The sequence below is a fragment of the Chionomys nivalis genome, chromosome 21 (assembly GCF_950005125.1).
Source record: "Chionomys nivalis chromosome 21, mChiNiv1.1, whole genome shotgun sequence".
In the NCBI taxonomy this organism is placed as follows: Eukaryota; Metazoa; Chordata; class Mammalia; order Rodentia; family Cricetidae; genus Chionomys; species Chionomys nivalis.
The window spans coordinates 34,561,984-34,584,292 of record NC_080106.1 but is presented as its reverse complement, the minus strand read 5'-3'; the positions used below and the strand labels follow the sequence as shown (position 1 = coordinate 34,584,292).

The 22,309-nt window shown below is 44.2% G+C and overlaps 1 protein-coding gene across 1 annotated transcript in view; it reads left to right on the top strand.

Annotated features, from left to right (window-relative positions):
- Positions 1 to 22,309, top strand: part of Fto (FTO alpha-ketoglutarate dependent dioxygenase) — a 343,642-nt gene that overhangs the window by 161,049 nt on the left and 160,284 nt on the right. The window lies entirely within an intron of this gene.

The following is a 22,309-nucleotide window of genomic DNA, read 5'->3' as shown; positions in this document are numbered from 1 at the left end:
GGAGGAGAAAGTGGACTCTCGAGTTGTCCTCTGACCTCCATGGTTCAGATCAGTATCAGGTTCAGGTCATTACTTCTGGGACTGTTGTGAAGGTGCTGATCTGGTTAGAGACCATGTGGAGAAGAGGGAATGGAGTAGGCTAATGGCGGAGGGACATTAGGTCTTGGGACTGTGAAAGCAAGATCAAAAATCAGGGCATTTATGGTATGTAGAACATGGACTGTATCAGCTAGGTGGCAGGCGGAAGCCACTTGATAAGCCTCCACTTGGATAGCAATGACAACAGTAAATGCTTGCATGGTATTTTTATGAGTACTAAAGATTGCTGTCACTTAATGTTTGTGAAGACCCTGTGGGATAGGTTTGACTTTATGCTCACTTCTACATATCAGGAGATAGGAGCCCAAAGGTCACCAGCTAGTAGGTGGGAGAGCTGGGATTTAAACTCTAGAAGACTTGCTGTAGGCTTCTGGCCCTTTGTCGGCTCACTGATCTGCCTCCAAGTGCTTGACTTTGGAATGCGGAGGGAGGTGGTAAAAGCCGTTGACCTCTAGAGAGTGACACTTGAGGATCTGAAGAGTGCTGAGAGCAGTGGGCTCATCTGCAGGGTGCCCAGTGATTGCCAGTCCCCACACATGTTTTTCAGACAGCTTTATGGACCTGTAGTTGATGTACAGGAAGCTAAACAAGCATCATGCATACGGTTTAATGAATTAAAAGATAAATATAACCTATGAAGCCATAGTCATAGCCCCTGCTGAAACCTGTCTCACCTCCAAAGGAGTTCACTTGGCCTGCTCATTTAGTGTTATTGTTTTGATAAAGATGTTAACATAATATCTTTGCAACCCCTGTTTTACAATAATGAAAATACCAAGTTACAGATATGAAGGCCTCAGCTTAAAACCATGAATCCGAATGCAGATCTCTGAGATCCTTCGCAAGGATCGGTGTCTGGGGAAAGAACACTATTACCCTTGTAATGTATTTATAGTCTCAAAGATCAATTTCCCCAAAGCCCCGAGTTAGTGCAGAACAGCATTGTGTTGCCAGGTTGGTGGTGATGAAGAGTTCTTTCTGCCTGGCTAGCTCTGGTCAAGCCTGGGTAGAAAATGCCGTTTCTATAGGATATGCATAGAAATTTGGATAGTGCCCATTTTATGTATGTTTTTAGAATTCTGCTTGCTGCTGAGGCCTGATTCTTAGATATCAGCCTGACTTTGGAATTATAATTTGAGCCAGGTGATTGTGATGCACACCTTTAATCCCAGCACTCAGAAGGCAGAGGCAGGTGAGTCTCTGTGAGTTCAAGGTCAGTCTGAACTATAGAGTGAGTTCCAGAACAGCTAGGGCTGTTACACAGAGAAACCCTGTCTAAAAAAAAAAAAAAGAAAAGAAAAGAAAAAAAGGAAAAAAGAAAAAAAATTATAATTTGATCAAGTTGTAAATTGTAGCCGCCCAGCTAGCTTAGCCCCTGAAATAACCATGTAGAAATTGTATTAATTAAATTAATGCCTGGCCCATTAACTCTAGCCTCTTATTGGCTAACTTTCACATCTTGATTAACCCATTTCTATTAAATCTGTGTATCACCACGTGACTGTGGCTTACCGGCAAGATTCTAACCTACATCCGTCTCAGGCCAGAGATTCATGGCATCTGCCACTCTTCCCTTCTTCCCAGCATTCTGTTCTGTCTACTCCACCCATCTAAGGGCTGACCTATCAAAAGACCAAGGCAGTTTCTTTATTCAACCAATGAAAGCAATGCAAATACAGAAGGATAATGAAATCTTAGAAACAAATAAAAGAGAACTCAGTCATTTTGTAAAATAATTTTTAAAAAGTTTTTATTCCTTTCATTTAGGAGCATCTTCCCCCCCCCAGTGAAGCAGTGAAGGTTTTATTATTGTGATCACACAGTGATGCTTATTCATTGAAAAGATACGAGTGTAGATGGATGCCAGTCTCTCCATATGTGCACACACATTTGGTGGATACGAGTGTGGACGGTGTAGTCTCCATATGTGCACACACATTTGGTAGATATGAGTGTGGACGGTGTAGTCTCCATATATGTATGTACACATTTGGTAGATACGAGTGTGGACGGTGTAGTCTCCATATGTGTATGTACACATTTGGTAGTAGTGGCACATTAGTTAAAGGAAGTATCTTCTATTTATTGTATTCATACCAGAAAAATACTACAAGGAGCAGCAATCCAGGGAATTTTCCAGAGTGCAGTTCTTTGTACTTGGTGGAGCATTCTTTAACTTTTCTGTTATAAAAAAAAAAAAAATCAGTGATTCAGTGTCTCTCCCGAATACCGCAGCCGTATAATTATCAGCAGAATGGAGGTTTGGACCAAGTTCTAAATTAAGCTGAACAATACTTGAGCTTTTACAAAAGATTTCTAATAAACTCATGATAAGTTGTTTTTGCTGTTGGAAGACGCAGCAGAGACCAATCTTAGAAAGAATCCCTGGCTGGGTAGCTCTAGTGCAGAGCCACGTGGTATTTGGGTATGGGGGGTGAAATCATTGGCCAGGGGGAGTCTGGCTGTCAGCCCTTCTCCAGCTTTCTTAAACTTGTCAGCAGTAGGGGGCAATGTTGAGCTGCCTGTTGGCAGTCCCAAGATGCCGCCTTTCAGGAAAATGCATATAAATGTCCCATTAACTGCCAAGAATTATCCCTGTTGCTTCAAGTTAACTGTAATATCCAGGATTCCATAACACAGGAAATCAGTTGTGGGTTCACAAATTCAACAGCAATTTCACATCAAAAGTGCGGTGTTTGGTGCACATTTGGATTCTGTGGAATTAAGCTAATCGAAAGGGCATTTCTGGATGTTCAGACTTTTCTTCTAGGGAATAAATTACTCCAAATTGTTATGATTTCAGAGGAGCGATTCTTTGTTATCTTTCTGGGGTTTCTTTTTTTTTTTTTGAGCTATTGAGTAATGTGAGTGTTGTGGAAAGATGCCTTTGATCACTGCACTTTGTCTGTTCTACAGTTTATCTTCTATCTTTTTCATTGAGGAAATAGGACCTAAAACTGTGGACACTGCATGCATTACTTTCCCCCCTTCCATTTATGAGTAAACAGCCTTCGGTGGCCCTTGCACCAGGGGAGAGGCGAGTGTTGTTTCTCTCCGTCTTTCTGTCCTTTTTCTCATGGGATTGGGAGGGAGGGACGGTCTCCAGAAACCTAGAGGAGAATGGGAAGTGAGTTTTGAAATAGCTATTCCTCCGTTAGTGGTAACACCTCACATGTTCTAACCAGCCTCGTACTTCAGACAGTTTAGTCAACTGTACATAAACTCCCCAGGCCTCTGCTGCCCACTCCCTCGCTCAGCAGGCGCACTCTGCTCTGGCACATTCTCCTGCCATTTCTCTCCTGGAGGACAGTTTTACTCCGTGCCTGCTCTTGTGATGTAAATGTTAAACCTTATATTCGAATGACATTCTGATAAAACCTCACATCTCCCCTGAATATTACTTTGTGAATTCATTGAGCACCGAGCCCAGAGCAGCCTGACCCTTTGTACCAAGGTCGAGCCTTTCTTGCCTTCTTTGCTCTGCACTCAAGAAGTCTTCTAACACTGGGCACTATTCACATATTTGTATTTTAGTTTTTTCAACCATCCCCACTACCTCTCATCCAAGATTATCATATTCTGAGGAGACTCTTTGGGATAGGAGAGTTATCATTTGAAAGAAGCCATGCAAGCTTTTCTTGCCGGCTGAAGAGGGGGATGAAAAGCTGAGGTCTCCAGTGAGGCAGCGAGTCACGCCGTGGCCCGAGATCCAGTGGATAGCCATTTGTCTCCCAGGGGCTGGTATCGCTCTTTGCAAAACTGACATTTATTTTACCTATAAAAATGTTTTAACACTATCAAATTCACGAGGAGACTGAAAAGAATGCTGGGTGTGAAATCCTCTAAATTGATGACATTTATTCATTTCCTTTTGACCTTAAAAACCTCCACTTGGTAAAATCCAGTGGAATTATTCCAGCCCAGCATCCCGAGGAAGTACCGAGAGAAGCCGATGATTTATGGACTGCGGGGATTTCTTCATGCATTCTGTTGTTGCTTTTTCTCTGTCGGGAGAAAGTGGCTCTTGCTCATCCTCTGTGTTCTGAGCCATTTCCTGTCCCAACTGTCCCTGGTGCTACAGTAGCAGGCCCTGTGCATGACGATTGCCCTTAATAACCTTTGCCGGCTGCAGAGGGTAGGAACCAAGGCAGTATTATTTTAATGTATCCGTTTTGAATCAGTGTAAAATGCAACATATAATTGTGTTAGGTAAGCAATAGGCTACATTTAATTTGCCCATTTATGTTAAAATTTGGCTCAGGAGAACAGGGAGATGTGGAAAATGAGTGGGTGTTTCATTTCATAACATAACCAGGATCTTGTTGTTAAAGTTTTAAGAGAGAAATGTTCTTCAAGCTGTAAAGGCGTCCCTGACAAGTTATTTATAATGGTTTAATTCCGAGGTGAGTCATGCCTCTTGACTTGTCATTGTGGTCTGCATAAATCATCAGGGAACCTTGTTCTGGAGGCAGCCTGCCGCTGCAGGGACAGGGTCCCCTGTTTGTGAGCCCACAGATACAGGGAGGGAGGGAGCTGGAGAGCAGTTTGTTGTTTCGGGAGAGCTTGATGAAGCTGTCTCTACAGCTGTGGATAAAATTCTTCATACGTGAACCCAGGAACAAGGCTGCTTCGTATGTACTAAAATATATATCAAGTATATAATTGACTTTGGATAATAGCAAAGTCAATTCTTTTTAAAACTTCTCCTAAATTAAAGATTTTCAGGGTCATGAGGGATATAATGATAAATTATAGATAACTATTTGGGGTTCATATTAATGGTGAATTTACCTAGATATTATATATATATATATATATATATACACACACACACACACACACATAGCCCCATAAGTATTCCAGTGAATACTAAATTACATGTACTAGCATAATATTGTTTCCCATTTATCAGCATTTTTTATCTTCATTTTTATATTTATTTTTAACTCTGTGTATCGTCATGCATGGATGTGTGCACATGGATGCATGTGCCTTTGGAGGCCAGAAGCATCAGGTCTCCTGGAGCCGGATAGAGGTGGTTTGAGCCAGCCAGGCGGGTGCTAGGATTTGAACCTGGATCCTCTACAAGAGCCCCATAAGCTCTTAACCAGTGAGCCATCTCTCTAGCCCTTGGGTCAGGATTTCTAATTTAGAAGCAGAGTATATTATAGTAATTTAAGATCTGGTATGAAATGTCTGGTGGTTTTCAATTAAGATTTAAATTCCTCTCTCCCTCTTTTGACTGGGACATTGCTGAGTGTCTCAAGATAAGCCCAGATTGGAAGCAGGTTAAACAGTTAAAAGCACCCAATAATTCAAATTCTGGAACACAGTGTGTTAGGGCCTTTGTATTTATCTTTGGAAATTGGGGGGAAAGAGAAACAAGTTACTTCCAGCCACAAAATCCACAGTCCTTGGCTTACATTTTTGGTGATCCTCAAGACACTGGAGTTTGGTTCTTTGAACCCACCCCTAAACTCCAATTTCCCACAACTATATTGTTCTAAAAGCAAACACTCTTGAGGGAGGGAGGAGGTCTTATGTGTAATTTATTTAGCATTGACCTTCTTTCTAACATGTTTTAGGTTTTTCTTGATCGATATTTTTTTTAGTTTCTCTTAGAACACCCCCCTCTCCCGCTCACACCCCTTCATTGTTCAGATTTAATGATGATTTTTTAAAAGTATGTGTATCCTGTCATTTTTTGGGAAAAAAATTACAATTCTAAGAGAATTCAGACTTAAGCCTCCCAAACAGACTGTGCATGGGAAGCAGAGAAGCCCGTGTTTGTGATTCTCTTTGAAGTGTTTTGCAACTGGATAAGGAAAAATTTAGAGAGCGGCTGATAGTGTTCAGGGTAAATACTTAAACCCCTTTAGAGAATTTCACACACAGATACTGTGTGCAGAAAAAAAGGGGTACTTATGTTTCTTAAAGCTGCTACAGCCTGCAGCTTTGTACTTAAAGACAGAGGTGTTGAATAGAATTCTACTGAGGATACATCCAGTGACAATATCTCAAGGAACATCAGAGCCGGCCAGTGGTAGACTTCTGTTCTTAACCCTTGCGCGAGCAGTGTGCGCAGAGCTTCTGGTGCCCGGTGCTAGGATGTGCAGGACGCTCAGAGGACCCAGCTGCAGCTTCTGTTCCGAACACAGCAGGAAATGGAGCACATGTGACAGGAGTTAGGACAGGCCACGGGGAAGTGTGCCATCTCTCTTAGCTCCAGTTAGTGTATAGAAAGGAAACCTGGGTGATCAGCCGGGATTTCCACGGTAGCTTTGACACCAGAGCATTTGTTTATCTCCATTAAGTATACACATGCATGGCTCATATACATGATTTTTACACACTCTATTTGGAAAAAAGAAAAACAGTAATAACAACAGCCCCCCCCCACACACACAAAAAAAGGTGAATTCTTTTGATTCAAATGTTTCTAACTACTCTGAAATTCAAATCTGTGTAAAGGGAGTAAAAGCCCTATCACTTTTCCTTAGGGAACTGTGGTAGCCTCAGCTGCTAGAATTTATTTTGGGTTGCTCTGACAAGCAGGCCATAACATGCACGTGTGAATTCAGAAACCCGGATGCCAGACTGGTGTGTCAGGAATTTCCATTTTCCCAGGAAAGACAAAGGCTAATATATAAGATACCTTCTCCCCGCACCCCAAGTCCTTTTTCAGATGGCTTGGTGGAGTGTTTGGTTTCTCTCTAGTCTGTCATTCACCTGACTGAAAAATAAACCTCTCAGTGCCCTAGATGAATCGTAGTGTAGAAAATGAAGTAATGCATGCACACATGAATGAATGAATGAATGAATGAATGGATGGATGGATGGATGGATGGATGGATGGACAGGCAGACATCAAGCCCACAGTTTTGAAAAGGAACCAACCTTTCCCGGGATCTGTGCCATTTATTTGGAATATTATCGAGATTTTTGCTGTTTTAACCCCTAAGTTTAATGAGTAGTCCCTAAAACTGTCCCCTTCTGAAGTACATGGTTATAATGATCTCCTGAGAGAACTTGTTGACCCCACATTGCACCTGAAATAGGGATTCCAGGGGTTAGCTTGCCCTCCCTTGCTTAGAGGTGTTTGATCGAGGTTCTGCCCCACCCCCATTCTGCTCTAGAGCCTAGGCACTCTCTGCTGTTGGAAGCACAAAGCTGCCATTGCACTGTTCCCGCCCACTGAGTGCTGAATACTTGTGGGCTAGGACTGGGAATCTTGTCATACTTTGCAAAAGTGTCCCTATGGAGAAATGTGCTCAAACTGCTAAAAGCCTCGCTTCTCTGAGAACTATGGGAACACATGAAATTCCAACTTCCATCTCTCCAGGGTAGCATAACCAACCATCCTGCTCTTTCTCCTTGACTTCTGAGAAATAGTGAGACTGTATTTTTCGAAAAGGGAACTATGATACACTACCTTTTTTGTGTCCCAAAAGGCTCTGTAATCGCTGGTCAGTGATGCTTTTGAGTCCATCCTCTCCTAACAGGTACACTGTGATTGACTTTGCATTTTCTCTCCATGAGTTCAGCCTCATCTGGGACCACCTGTGATCTTCTATCTCACTTGTAAACATTTCCTCAGTGTATATCACAGGCTCAGACAGATGATCTCCTGCTTGGTTTTGATTGATTGACAAAATTAGCTCTCAAATAAGAAAGGGAGTTACCAGGTCAGCGTTGAAAGTGAAGTAAGACCCGTGTTTGGATGTATCTTCTTTGGTTGTAGGACTCCAAACTGGTGATTTTTTTTTTCCAAGACAGGAAACAGCCCTGGGTGTTCTGGAACTAGGTCTTGTAGACCAGGCTGGCCCCCGACTCACAGAGATTCACCTGCCTCTGCCTCTCAAGTGCTGGGATTAGAGTCATGCACCACCACTGCACAGCTTGGATAGTTGTTCTTGATAGTTACTTAAGCATTGTTAATTTAGGTGAAGAATTATGAAGTGCCCACAGCTAGTCATAAGATGTTAACAGATGTTTTAGGGAACTAAGAAGTTTGTAGTTTATTTGCTTTCCTGAACTAGCAGTTCTTAACCTGTGGGTCGTAATCCCTTCAGGAAACCCCTGTCTCTAAAAAATATTTACATTACAATTCATAACAGTAGCAAAATTACAGTTATAAGGTAGCAATAAAAATAATTTTATGGTTGGGGGGTCACCACAACATGAGGAACTGTATTAAAGGGTTGAAACATTAGAAAGGTTGAGAACCACTGCCCTAAACTGTACATGCATGTGAGCTTCTTAAAGAATGGGAATAGGTCAATATGCTGGTGCCTATAATAAATCAGTATTTTCTTGGCACTGGAGAGTCATTTCTTGGGCACCTGTGTAATAGTTGAGATAGATGGGTAAATACCATCCTGTAGTAATGCTTCAAATTAAGCATACATATATCAAATCCCAGTCTCGATTCTGATAATCCCTGGCTTCTCTCCCAGTGTCAACAACTAGTATTATCCAGTCGTTCAGCACAAGCTTGAGTGTGCTCTTGATTGAGCTCCCAGTCTGAGAAAGCTCTCTTTTTAAAATACACTCGTCACCTGAGTCACCTTCACCACCTATGCTAGCAGCTTGGCTAAAGACTGTAGTCATGGGAACTGCCTAGTAACCAGCCTTTGGGCTTCTCCTAAGCTTTAGCCATCTGCAGTTACCTTCCTTTGACTGTAAGTCAGCTCACTTCACTGGCCTGGTCCAGACCTACTGTGATGCTCAGAAATCCATCTTCATTGTGTGGCTTTCAGAATCACAGAACCCACACTTCTGCTGGGGTCTTTGTGTTTGTTTTGCCTCTGGAATATTCTTTCTCTGCTTTGCTTTTCTCATTCCTTCACTTCACGTTGTCTTTTCTTGTCCTTGGAGAGAGTTTCTCTGAGTTCCCGCTGCTTGTAGAGGATCGTGTCCTCTCTGTGTGCTCTGTAGCCTCTCATCATTAGACTGAATTCCTTTATTGTCTGTCTCAACTCCATCCAGGCACTCCTCCCCACTGGGCCCGGCAGCAGAGAAGCCCTTAGCTTTACTTAGGATCCCAGCTCTGGGACCCCGGCTGGCACATAGTAGGTGCTTACCATACACTTATAGAAGGAAGAGCTAGATGTGCGGTCAGTGTTCTGGTCCTTCCCACTGTGTGGGGAAGCCTGGCCTCTGTTAAGTTTCCTAAAAATTACTTCCTAATTAAAAGGGGTGTTTTTGAGTTGGTTCTCTGCTCAGACCCTCGGCACAACACTGGCAGACATCTGCGGCGGCGGCTTTTCCCTCTCCTTCAGGTTGAAAGCACAGAAGCAGGCTGCATGCCTTTGGCATTTTTAGCTAAGAAGATTGAGAAGTCACTGGCAAATGACTTATGTAAATATGGGGACTTTTTTTTTAAATGAGAGAAGTGGGCCTTAATTTCTTAGAGTCACTGTATTGCTACTGCCGAAGAAGGTGCCTTGTCTCGTGTCTTGGCATTACTCATGTCTTAGAGTTCCTTACTCTTAAAAGAATCTAATAGAGTAAAATCATGTCAAAAATAAATGACTTCTGTAGCAAAGCTTGAACTCTGTTGTGGTTAGTTTCAAAATACAGAGAAAGCGGCATGCACTGGGCAGGTTTTGGGCACAGAACTAGGAAAATCCCTGAGGAATAAACTGACTTCTGCCAGACAAGCTGAAAACTGATTAAAATATTTATCATCCTTTGGGTATGCAATAGCTTTTGATGATGGAAGGCATATTAATATTCATCTTTGCTGCTTGTCTACACTTCAGACAGATCCAGGAAAGGATGTTCAAATGACCAGTTTTCTTTCCTCACCAGGAGCCTTGAGCCCTGGTGCAGCTCGGAAAGGAGACGCGCCTTGTGATGTGACTGAGCTTTTCCTCTGGGGGATGGGGATGGGGAAACAAGCCAGGAGAGACCTTTGCACTGGGAGGCTTTAAAGGATTACTGCTTTCTCCAAGGAAGTCTTTTGCTAGAACAAAGGGGAAAGTTGGGCCATAATTTTATGAGCCACAGAACTACTGTGCTGTCTGAGCACAGGAAATGGACCTGGCTTCTTAGATGAAGCCAGGGAGCCAAGATCTATAAAGGGTTTGATGGAAATGCCTCTGGAGGTAGACCCCCCCTCCCCACCCCCCAGCCACTTTGTTAAGGAGGAAGGAGAAAAAAAAATGAGTCGTGTCTGCAGCTTATGCCCAGGTCTTGTGATGTTGTTCTGAGTGTACCATCCATTGCCCCTTCATCCTCAGCCAGAACCCGAATAAACGTGCTGTCTACATGAAGCTGCACAGAGTGGCTTGTGGGCTTTTAGGATCAGTCTTATTAACTTCCTTTTTTTTTTTTTTAATGAGAGAAAGAATGTGACTCTATTAACTGTATAATTAAGTAGCATTTTCTGGCTAGTTTGAAATAACCTTGATTACATTTGCGGGTGCAAATATGAGCACTGAAGGAACTTGCCCTTTCTTATTGATTGTTCTGAAAAAACTAAAAATTGAAAAGAAGCCTCTCATAAAACATGTCAGCACTTAGTTTCAACATTTCAAGTCTGAGGATTCAGAAGCTTCCTTTTATACTTACTTTTTAAAAATAATTCCACGCTACTCAGATATTTGTATGAGTGATAACCTGAAAATTGTACAATAATTTTCTTTTAAATCTATTTTAATATTGTGACATCAGAAGAGAAATGTTCTGTCTTCATCTAGTCATTTAATCATACATCTGCTCCATGTCGTCCAGATAAGGGAAGCTGTACAAAGAGCTGGGACTTAGGTCTCCCAGGCTGGTAAGGCACAAGGCAGTAAGTAATTCAGCGGGAGGAAAATCAAAGGCGAAAGGCAGAGTCTGACACAGGCCTGTGGGAAAACGAAGGGTTCTGATAGATGGAGACGGGTGGAAGATAGTCAAAGATGGCGCGAGCTGAGATGCAGTAGGCAGGAAAACATTCTATGCTTGCAAACTTGATTAGACTTCATGGAGTTTGTTTTGTGTGAGTCGGGCAGCGACAGATAAGATGAGAAAGATTAGCGCGGACCCTTTTGTCCTAATGCATTTTCGGTGAAGCACAGCCCTCTCATCCCTAATGACTACCAAAGTCATCGGGAGCGGAGCCAAGTATGTGCAGCTAAGAATAAAATGGAAACCAGTCTGATTATCTTGTGTTTGCATAGGTTTTGCCTAGAAAACAAGTCAGATCACATCATTTGCCCCAATTTCACAATCCCTAAACACAGCTAACAAGCAACTCTCCATTGTCAGATTATGAATTACAAATGGGTGGTTTTTCTTACCAAGTTTCCTATTATTTCCCTTCCATTATCTAAATGCCAGAATAATAATTTTAAACCTTGGCCAGAGGCAGATTCCACATGTGAGCCACGTACAGGTTCTCTCCCGTGAGCGGGAGCACGCCCCTTCACGGCTAGGATTGTGGCGGAAGAAATGGCATCTCCCGTGTGTCTCGTCCTGGTGACAGTCCTGAGGACTCAGTATGGCATAGGCAAAATTTTGAAATATCACTAAAGGCCATGCATTAGTTCCTTGATTTGGTTCAGGATAGCAGGCATGGTAATAAATAGAACAGAATGGGCTCTTTTTCCCACTCTCACCCCTCTTGGCTGGCACTGCTGTTGGGGACTGCACTCTGTGCGGCCCTGTGTTTGCCGTTGCCCTCTGGCACAGTAGTGGCACTGTGAAACACTGAGGCTGGTGTCCGTAGTGTGAATGCTGCCGGCTCCTTCCGGTCCCTTGCGTTGCGTATGGATCTTTGTTCCGCCTCACTTTTGTCTCTCTCTGCTGCTGCTGTTCCTTCTAAGGCACAAGGTGTTGATTCTGGAGTGATTACTACGTCTCAGCTTGCCCCGCCTTGAGAGTCTGAAGATTGCCTTCACTTTGATTCTCTTTAGGATTGTAAGGTCTGGGGTTAAGTAAAAAGACCCTTTCTCCTTAGATAAAGGGTCTTTGAGACAGAGAGATGATATTATAGGGCTAATCTTTCATTTGACCAGAACCCTTATGTGTTCCCACAGCGTAATTCTCTGGAGAACAAATGGGGTTCGTACTTTCCAGAAAATTCTTCTTCTATATTCTTTTGTTGTTGTTGTACCCAAGGAACAGGTAGCAAAGATGTTTGGTATTGTTTAGTTTCTTCCAAGGCCTGCCTGCGGCATTTACTCTGTCTTCTGATCTTACTGAACGTCACTCTGGGTGACATCCACCCTGGGTACTAGGCTCTGATGAGCAACTCCAGTGAAGATCATTCTGACCTTGTCCTTCAGCGAGAAGAGTCGCTCAGAAAGGCACGGAAATGGAGAGGCAGACCATGGTGGGCGTGGAGCCTCATTTCCCAGCGGCCGTTCACACTGCACAGCAGCCCCCGTCTCCAGCAACTGGGCCTTCCTGTGCTATTGGCAGCCTCCACCTGTGTGCTTGCAGCACAGCATGACTAAGAAGCTATTTCTCTGAAACATTCCCCACCCTGTTAGTGTAGAGGTGACGTGTGGTTTAGTGCACCCTCCACCCCCAGCATGCTGGTTTTGCTTTGTGGCACCAACTTCTTCTCTGGCTGGCAGGTGAGTACTTAGTGTGGCTCCCATATGTGCCAGAGCCCTGAGCTGGGTCTTTCGGGTAAGCGGAATTCTACAGAATGAAAACATCTGTATTGAGGAGAAGCATTCTCTTTCCCTTGGTCTCTGAAGTCACCCTTTCCCTCCCTCAGTGGCTCACACTATTCCTAGCTTCATCTAGACATTTTTAGAGATACTTTGCATACTTAAAATTATATATACACAGTCTTGATTATATAACACATTGTATCTTTTATGAAAAAGATTTGTTTTGTTTTAAATTCTGTGTATGGGTATGCATGAGGGAATGTGTGCATGAGTGCCCACAGAGATGAGAAGAAGGTATTAGAGTCCTCTGGAGCTAGAATTATAAGTAACTGAGAGCCATCTGGCACGTTCTGAGACCTGAATTCAGGTCCTGTGCAAGAGCAGTGTGTGCTCTTAGCCAGTAAGCCATCATGTCAGCCCCCATGTAACATTACCTTGCAGATCTTTCCAGGTGTGTATGTTCTTATCATGTGGTTTCATAATCTATTTGGCTAGTCACTTATTATCTTTAGTTTTCCACTTTCACAGATAATGCAGTAATGAGTATTTTTCTATATAATGTTTCTGACATTTGAAATCATCATAACACTTAGAAGTAGAATTATTGGACTAAAATACATGCATTTTTATTGTAGTTTTTAAAGAAGAAAGGGTTGGGCATTTTGTTCCAGGCAGAGTTCTTGCCGGGGAAGGCTTGGCAACAGTCAGGTGGCAAGACCAGGAAGCTGGCCAATCACATTCTCTTCCGCACACAGGAAGTAGGGACAGAACAAGAAATGGGGCAAGGCTTTATAAACCCTTAAGTCCTGCCCACCTCCCCCAGGGACATACTTTCTCCAGAAATGGGACCAAGTGTTTAAATACAGGAACTTATGGGGGCACTTCTCATTCAACCTATCCCATTCCACCTCTGCGTCCCTTAGGCTCAAAGCCATCTTATGATGCCAGATGCATTTAGCCCAGTTTCCTAAGTCCCCATAAGTCTTTCACAGTAACCCCCTCTAGAGTAAAAAGAAAATCAGATACTTCCAACATACCCTGGCACAGAATATACATTTCCATCCCAAAAGGCAAGAATGGGGGCATAGTGAGGAAAGATTGGGCTAAATTAGGTCCAAAACCCAGTAGGGAAAGCACCAAGTTTTGTAGCTCCGTATCAGATATCTAGGGTGTGAACTTCAGAGGGCTCAGATGCCCGACTCCTCCCTTTGCTGTCTGCTATATACATCTCTCTCTTAGGTTTTGTTCCCCCTATTCAGCTGACCTTGGCAGATGTCTCATTTCTGCTTTGCTGATGAAGAAGTTGGGGCTCAGACTGCTGAGTGATTCACCAGGTCACATCCTTAATGAGTGACAGATCTGGGGTTTGTAGTGAGGCAGAGGTTCCTGCTCTCTTAGTTACTATAGTAACTTGAGCCACACAGCACTTACGTCATTGTGATCAAAGAACCAGAGTAGATCCCAAGATTCTAATAGGGAGCCGTCCTGTGTGCAGACTGGTAACCGTGGGAACGATCGCTCTCTGCACACTGACACTGAATTAGCTGGGGCAGCTACTGGGGCCAACTCGAGCCCTATAGGTAGAGCTTCCCCCCCACTTCCCCTACAAATCCTAAGGCCTGGTCTCCTGACTATTTTTGCTGGTGGAAGTGACGGGAGGAAGCATGCCTGCTGCCGGATTTCTGTTTCAAGTTATGTTGCTGTTGGACAGTGTCAGGTCTGAGCTTCAGTTGTTGCTTTCTGATATGCTGAGCCTTCTTGGTCTCTTGTCTGCTGCCATTCTTCCTCCCCCCAGCCAGTCCTCATTAGGTTTATTTAAACACTGGTTTATCCTCTGCTCTGGGCCCTTTCCTGCTTCGCTGTCAAAGTGCAGCTCGAAGCCTTTACTGTGCACAACAGAATTTCCAGTTCCACTTCCTAGTTCCTAGGCAAGAGGTTTTTGTTTTTCTTTTTTTCCTGGAAGACTGCAGGTGGGGGGGGGGTCGGCATGGACAGACGACTGCACAACAGGTCTCAGTAGATTGCAGAGCCCTTAGCATTGTGACGTTAGTTAGACGTCCTGCTATTGTGACAAAGATACTGCAGAGGAATCGGTTTAAAGAAGGAAAGTTTATTTTTGTTAAGGGTTTCAATCAGAGGTCAACTAGCACCATTGCTTTGGGCCCAAGGCAAGAAGGAATATCATGGCTGTAGGAGTACATGACAGAGGAGGCTGTTTACCTCCTGGCAGCTGGGAAACTGGGAGAAGGGGCAGGGACAAGACAAAGTCCCCAAGAACATGCTTCAACAACCCATTCCTTTCAACGCCCCTCCCATACAAATAGATAGATAGATAGATAGATAGATAGATAGATAGATAGATAGATACATACATACATACATACATACATACATAAATACATACAAACATACATACATACATACATACATACATACATACATACATACATAGTTAAGTAGCGTTTTAAAGGAACAGCCAAACAACTAGGAGCCTAGGTATGTTGGCTGCTCTTTCTACATGTGTGTTTGTTTGTGATCTTTGTTGAAAGACCTACTTTCCCTACTTCTTGTTTTAATCTGGGTGGCCAAATTCCCTGCGTTAAAAGCATTGGCTTGCTAATGTCTTTTCGGCCTTTCCCGGGATGTTGTCTCCCTGCATTAGTGAGCATCGGTATTAGGATGTGCGGTTGTTTGAACCCTCAAGTAAGGTCCCCAGCTGCTTGGGTTCTTAATCTTGACTGCATATTTAATCTTGACTGCATATTTAATCTTGACTGAATATTTGGATCACCCAGAAAATTTCTTTCAAAATATTGCTTGGACATCAGCTCCAGAGACACTGATTTAACCGGCCTAGGTCATGGCTCCCAGTTGATGGTGTTTTGGCAAGCTGCAGACTTGACTAAACGGGTGAATAAGTGAACCAATTAGCAAATGAAGAGGAAGGCCCTATCCCTTTAGCCCAGAACGAATGTATCCAGTCTGCTGTTTTTCTTTAATTCCCAGAGTGGTCTGGAGTAGGCGCTCGGGAACGAAAGATGTGTTTCTAATTCTTACGTGTGGTAGAGGTTAATGTTAATACAGTCATAACATAAAGAATGAGGGATACGTTGGATACCAGACAGCGTCAAGGTCAGTGGGGACTTCTGATTTCATCTGGAAATCAGGAAAGAAATCAACAGAGATAGGGGAGGGAAGAGAATGATTGTTTTCTATGGAAAGAATTGTATGTATTGGGGATGGGACGTAAATGCATGTTACACGCAAGGTTCTGAAACAGCTGTAACTGGTAATTCTACTCAAACTCGTCTTATTCAGGAAATGGCACCGCTCCTCTCCTCTGTGCCTGGCAGGTGATGTGTGGAAGCACCTTGAACTGTCTCTCAGCAGCTGACTCTTCATTGTGTTTTTCTGCTGTTCCGCTGCTAGCCTGTCTAGACCCGCCCTCTCGTCCCCGCTATTGCAGCGCTTGCCCCCTGGCTTCAGGAGGTCCTCACACAGCTGCCAGGGTAATGTTTTGTTTGCTTTTTGCTTTTTGTTTTTTGAAGACAGGGTTTCTCTGTAGCTTTGAAGCCTGTCCTGGAACTTATCCTGTAGACGAGGCTGGCCTCGAACTCACAAAGATCCACCTGTCTCTGCCACCCAAGTGCTGGGACTAAGGGTGTGAGCCACCACCGCCTAGTTTAGGGTAATGTTTTTGATTGCAGATCTGGTCATGCCTCTCCCTCGTAGACTTATCAGTGGGTGCAACTGATTCATCCTCAGTCCCTTGTGCTGTCCCCTCCACCCCCGCCTTACTCTGGAGAGTCTGCCCTGTTGCCCTGCGGTCCTTCCTCAGTCAGTGGAAGCACAGGGCTCCTTCTGCATGATGGTCTTTGTCTATCCTTCCTCTTCCTGATTGCCTTCTCCCACTGAGACAGACTCTCATTTTTCAGGTGTGACTCCCTTGACCTCCTGACTAGATCAAATACTGGACTCCGATTCTGTTGTTATCCTCAGGAAGCCAGCCTTGGCAACTCAGGCTTTATCTGGAGGCCTTGGGTATCTTTGGCAGACAGACCTTAGGAGCATTTCCTTGTTCCATGAAGATCCTCTGCCTCCAGAGGCTTGGGAATTGCAGCTGTGATTTTGGGCAAATGATTTCTGTATCTCATTAGCTGCTCCTTGACAGAGAATTGGGGACTGTTGATCCATACCAACTGCACCTCGAAATGTCATGTGATTTCCTTGTACAGACTTCTCCCACTCGTGAGAACTGGCCAGTTCCACGGTGTCATTGGGTACCGTTATTCTCAGGAATGCTTCAGCGTCAGATTTTCATTGTGAGTGACACCTACACTGTCACCTGTTCCACAAAGACCTGGCAGTGAAGCCATCATCCAGCCTTCATTATGTCCAGCACGTCTCCCATGTCCAGCCTTCCAGGGCAACCTTGCAGTGCAGCTGCGTTCTGGGCTTCGATGCGCTTGTGGGACAAACCCTGGCAACTCGCCAACTCCTTTCTCAGTTCTGCGTCTTCCTAATGCCCCTTGGCTCCCACATTTGAAAAGGCAGGGTTCTTGGGGGTGCTATATTTTCCTTTTCTCCTCCAGATATCAATAACTCTAGGAGTTCTGACCCTCAACTTCCTGTCAGAAAGGTCTACAGCCTGCCCCTATAACCCAGCCCACAGTTGGCCTGGGTTGGGAGTCACCTGACAAGGTCAAGGACCAGTGGACTTTAGCATGTAGAGCCCCTATGGTCTGTGGACACTGGTTTTAGAAGCAGTCTTCAGAAGCTATTTTTTATGGCTTTTCTGTGGGTGCCCAGCCTTGCCTTCTAACTTGGAAAGACTGGGATGTTTCTTGGCACGGGAAGGACCCTTGGCACAAGTGCAAGACTCTTCATGCTGACTGAGTTGGAATCTCTCAGTGAGAAGTGACTTGTTGTCCTGATTAGAATGTAAACACTTGCCAATGTTGAGTTTTGTCTCTCACATGAGTTTTATTATACCCTCCTGTGTTTATACACATGTCTAAGCATAAGGGAGAAATTGTGGGAACCTTTTGTGCCCACAAGAGTATCCTTTTTTTTTTTTCTGTGTGAGCTGAAGTTAAGATAACTTACCTTCCCCCAGAAGCCCTAGTTTAGTGCCTGGGTTCTCATCTCTGCATTGTTCCATTCTCTTTTAGAAGTCAGCAAAGAATTATGTTCAACTGTAGTTCAAGTTTAGCTGGTATCTACTATAGATGTTCAACTGTACTTCAAGTTCAACTGGTGTCTACTATAGATGGTCAATTGTAGTTTAAGTTTAGCTGGTATCTACTATAGAGACACAAAGTTCAAACCAGCCAAACATTAGAGAACGTTCATGTGTATATATGTTAAGCAAACAGATATATGCACAAATAAGGAATGATGTGTGGGATACCAAATGTATGGACCAACAGGGTAGTAATGGCACTGTGTTGGAGAACTCACGTCAGACAGAAACATTTGAAGACTTCATAGAAGAGGCAGGCACTGCTTTTGGGTTGTGCCTCAGTGAGTCAAAAGGAGAGTTTTGCTGAGTTCTGAAGAGGAGAGATGGGGCCATTTGGGATAAAGCAAATGGGGTGGGGGACCACAGAAGGAAAGAATGTGTATCTGATACTTAGATATAGTGGGGGGGCAGCACCTCAAAGGGGAGAATCAGCCTTGAATGACATGCTTTGACGTTTGTCCTTTGTTTTGGGTACAATGGTGAAGTTGTCAAAATGATAATGGTAACAGCACAGTGGGTAAACTGTAGGGAAGCGAGGCTGGCCAAGAAGACCTATTGTCAGAAATTTCTACGACAAATAGCAAAGGCAGTAAGGGTAGGAATACAACATAGGGTGAATCCAGTTTTGTATTTTATAGATAAAAGAAATCTCATCATTGTCTAATAACCTCAAGAGACAAGGAAAATGACAGCTTTAGAAAATGGGTGGGTAAATGAATATTCCATGGGCCACACTGAAGGACACAGATGAGAAAGACAGGGGTAAGGAATGAGTGTGACTCGCCAACAGAGCGTCTCCAAAGAACTCAGTCCAGAACCCACCGAGGCCCTCAGAGCTAGCGCACACTTGGGGATTTGAGCAGTGTCTACAGTAGACACACATTATTGCCTATTCTGTACCAGCCGTGTTCTTTTCTGTCAGCTCACGTGTAAGAACACCAAACACATGACAGTCATCTCCTCTGAAACAGAAGCTGCAATAGATGGGAGAGAGAAAGAGAAGGGAAGTAAAAAATAAACACTCAGTGCTGTGGAGTATGGGATGTATCTAGCATGAGCAGCTAGAAATGGCCTGACAGGCAGCCGTGGTAGTGCTCGATGTGAGCAGAGGAGAGTCAGGGGCTTACCTGTGTCAGGCTGTGAGAGAAGTGAGAATGAGCAGGTGAAGGGTGCTAGGCCTGTAAGAAGACAGGTCTGGGAAATGGTGAACTCAACTCCTGCCAGTGATGTTCACAGGTCACCCTGAGGTGCCTCTAGAAGCCCATTTTATCCCTGGTGTGCTCCTACAGAAAGAAGCCTGGGGACGTGCAGTTGCCATAGCCGACTGAAATAGAAGCTGACCTAAAGCCTTAAACGGTTTAATTTGCAAACCCATTGTTGTATTAAATCACAAATGGGAGGTGACTTAGCAATGCATCTCCAGAACTGCACCCGGCTCTGGCTGTGGCTTTGCAATTTATGCTGAAAATGAACATTGAACTCCGTGGCATAAAAACAGATTGTTGATTTTGTGATTAATTTGGCCTCTAAGGCCAAGGAAACTGTTGATGCTGTATATCAGTTATAAAGTTGTGGTAACATTTGTGGGGCAAAATGAAAAATCAATATCGTAACTACAGGATAGCTCTCTTAAAATCCGAGGTGTGTTTGCTTGCAGATTGCATGGAAGAAACTGACCCCAAAGGGACAAACCTACCTTCATTTTTTTTTTTCCAGGAGTGTATATCTAGGGTAGAAAGGCAGAGGGAAATGTTGGGTGTTATTACAGTGTTGCTAGGGGTATGAGGAGAAAGATCAAATTGTTGCAATTTCGAGCAAAACCTCACTTACAGTTATGTGTGTCCTGAGGCAACCTCAAGGAGTGTTCTCTCTCAGATGGCTGTGCACTCAGAAACCCCGGGATGCCTGGGTCATGCTTCAGCCTCTGCAAATCTGTAGGCTGGTGCCATATCCATCTCTTTTGTTCCCTGGTGGGTGTGGTGGTCTTAGGTGAATACTTACCAGCGTCAGTGCAGAGAGAGCATCTTCCTTTCGCATGCTATGAATAAGACATTGGAGGTATTTGTTCTCCATTCCTAGAAAGGGGATCTTCTTGCCTGTTAGCCTGTGCATTTAGAAACTCGTATAAGGCCTTTCTTTCTTATCTAACCTTTTATTTTAGCAAAAGAAAATGATCTCTGTTTGCCGTGGTAAATGAGTCGTTCTCAGACTTCACTAGACGCACAGAATCCAGGGAGGGGCTTTCACTGGTGGCACTGTGCTTGCCCAGGATCATTCGTTGGCAGTTGTCTTCAGATGAAGAGACCCGTTCTGTAATGGCAACTGCCCAGATGTCTGAAATAGTGCTGGGATTGAGTATGACCCATGACCTAGGCAAAACTTGTAGCACGAATAGGAAAAACCCAAAGACAGAAAACCCACGTGCAGCCCCGGCCTGAACTGGTGGACTAAAAAACCTCCAACATTTTTAATTTGTACCCCCAAACATTGGGTGCCACATGAAGCACGAATAATGAAAACCCAGAGACAGAAATTGGGGTTCAACCTGAAAACCAGAAAAGCAAGGCATCCAAGCCACTAAAAAGTCTTACCTCTATCAAGGCTGGGCAACTGCAAACTAACCAGATAAGCCCCTCTCTCCTCGCATTTTATATTCACTCTAATGCTGGGATTAAAGTCAGGACTCTCTAGTACTGGAATTAAAGGTGTAGGTTACCACCGCCTGGATTTGTTTCTGCTTTGATCCCGTGTAGCCCAGGGTGGCCCTGACCTGACAGAGATTCATCTGCCTCTGTCTCCCAAATCCTGGGATTTAAGGTATGTGTCACCATTATCTGACCTCTAGTGGCTTTAGCTTTGCCTCTGGTCTTCAGGCAAGATTTATTTACTAAAATGCGAATAATACATCACCATAAAAACTCGCAACCAGATTCTCTGCCTTACCGGGCAGGCCATCCTTAAAGCCAGGACTTAGACTGTGATTAGAGGAAGAGAAGGAGGCAAGGGTTAGTGACATGCCAGTGGTCATTGTCATTGCGTCCAGTGGACTTGCTTCAAGTAGCCCTTCTCCAGGGCTTCTGCTCCATGTGACTGAGGACGGTTGAGTGCTCAGTTGCCTTGGACATGTGGGCAAAGGAGGCGGTTTCTTTGCTATCTCTTTTGCTTCTCGTTTCATTTGAAGCAGTGAATTTGTGCTTCTGTATAACACAAAGATTAATATGGCCATGTTTAGTTAACCTTCGTCATCTCCCTTAGGAGCTCTCTGTCCGCAAAAGAGACGCTGCTGCCTTGTAGGGTGACAGAGATTGCTCCACAGTTTGAACCATCTCCAACAGCTTTGTTCCCTGCAAAACCAACTTGATCTGATGAATAAAAGTTTGGTGTATTTGATGAGTCAGAGATCAGGAAGAAGTCCTTGTCTCTGATGAGGCTCTGAGAGTCAGACACAGTGAACATCGGGGATTAAATAGACCCTGATCTCAGAAGAACACCCCGGAGCATGGAAGCATCCTGTGAGAGATGCTGTGCATCTCACAGGCCGTGTAGGTTTTCTGTTAGGGGCAACATCAAAGCCGGGTACTTTAGAGATTATAGTGTGCTTGACAGCAAAACTTGCCTGTGCCTTGCTCCTCACCTTTCCCTGCCAGTGCTTCACCCCAGAGCAACATCCTTTCTTCCCCCAAAGCAGAACGCATAGCCCTCTCCATCCAGAGCCTGCTGCCCTGCACTGCCCCTTTAAAGCCCTTGTGGGTCAGCATCAGGGCCTCAGCCATTAGCATTGTCCTGCCACAGTGGGGACACCTTCCCACGGCCACTTCCCAGGGCCTCTCTTATTTGTGGAAGAATTTCAGTGTTTTGCTGACTGCAAGAAGATCAAACAACGGGAAGGCGGGGTGTTTCCCTCATTGCGGACAAAGGACTTGGTCCTTTACCTTAGAATTTTTGTTTTCTGTGACGTCTCAGAGAAATACACTCCCATCTTTTCTGTAATTGTTTGCCTGTTTCCGACTGTGATGGGACTGTCCCCACAGGTTCTCCTCTGTAACCTGGAAACGAGGGACAACAAAGAAAACTGCCTTTGATACATTGTTGTGGGACAAAATCAAACTATTCTTCAGTGAGATCTTTTTCTAGAAAGCAAGTTATGGTAGCATTTTGCTTTTCAGGCAAAACAAGGAAAAAAAGTTTCTAAAGGAGAGGATCCCTGCTTCTTGCCAGGATGCTCTTGGATCCAGCCTTTAGCTACTACTTGGGATGGTCAGATACCAGTGGAGGACAGGCTGGAAAGGCAAATGCCGTCGAGGGGAAACTCGATGGCAAAAAAATCTCAGTAGTGGAAAGTGCTTTGTGCCTAAAG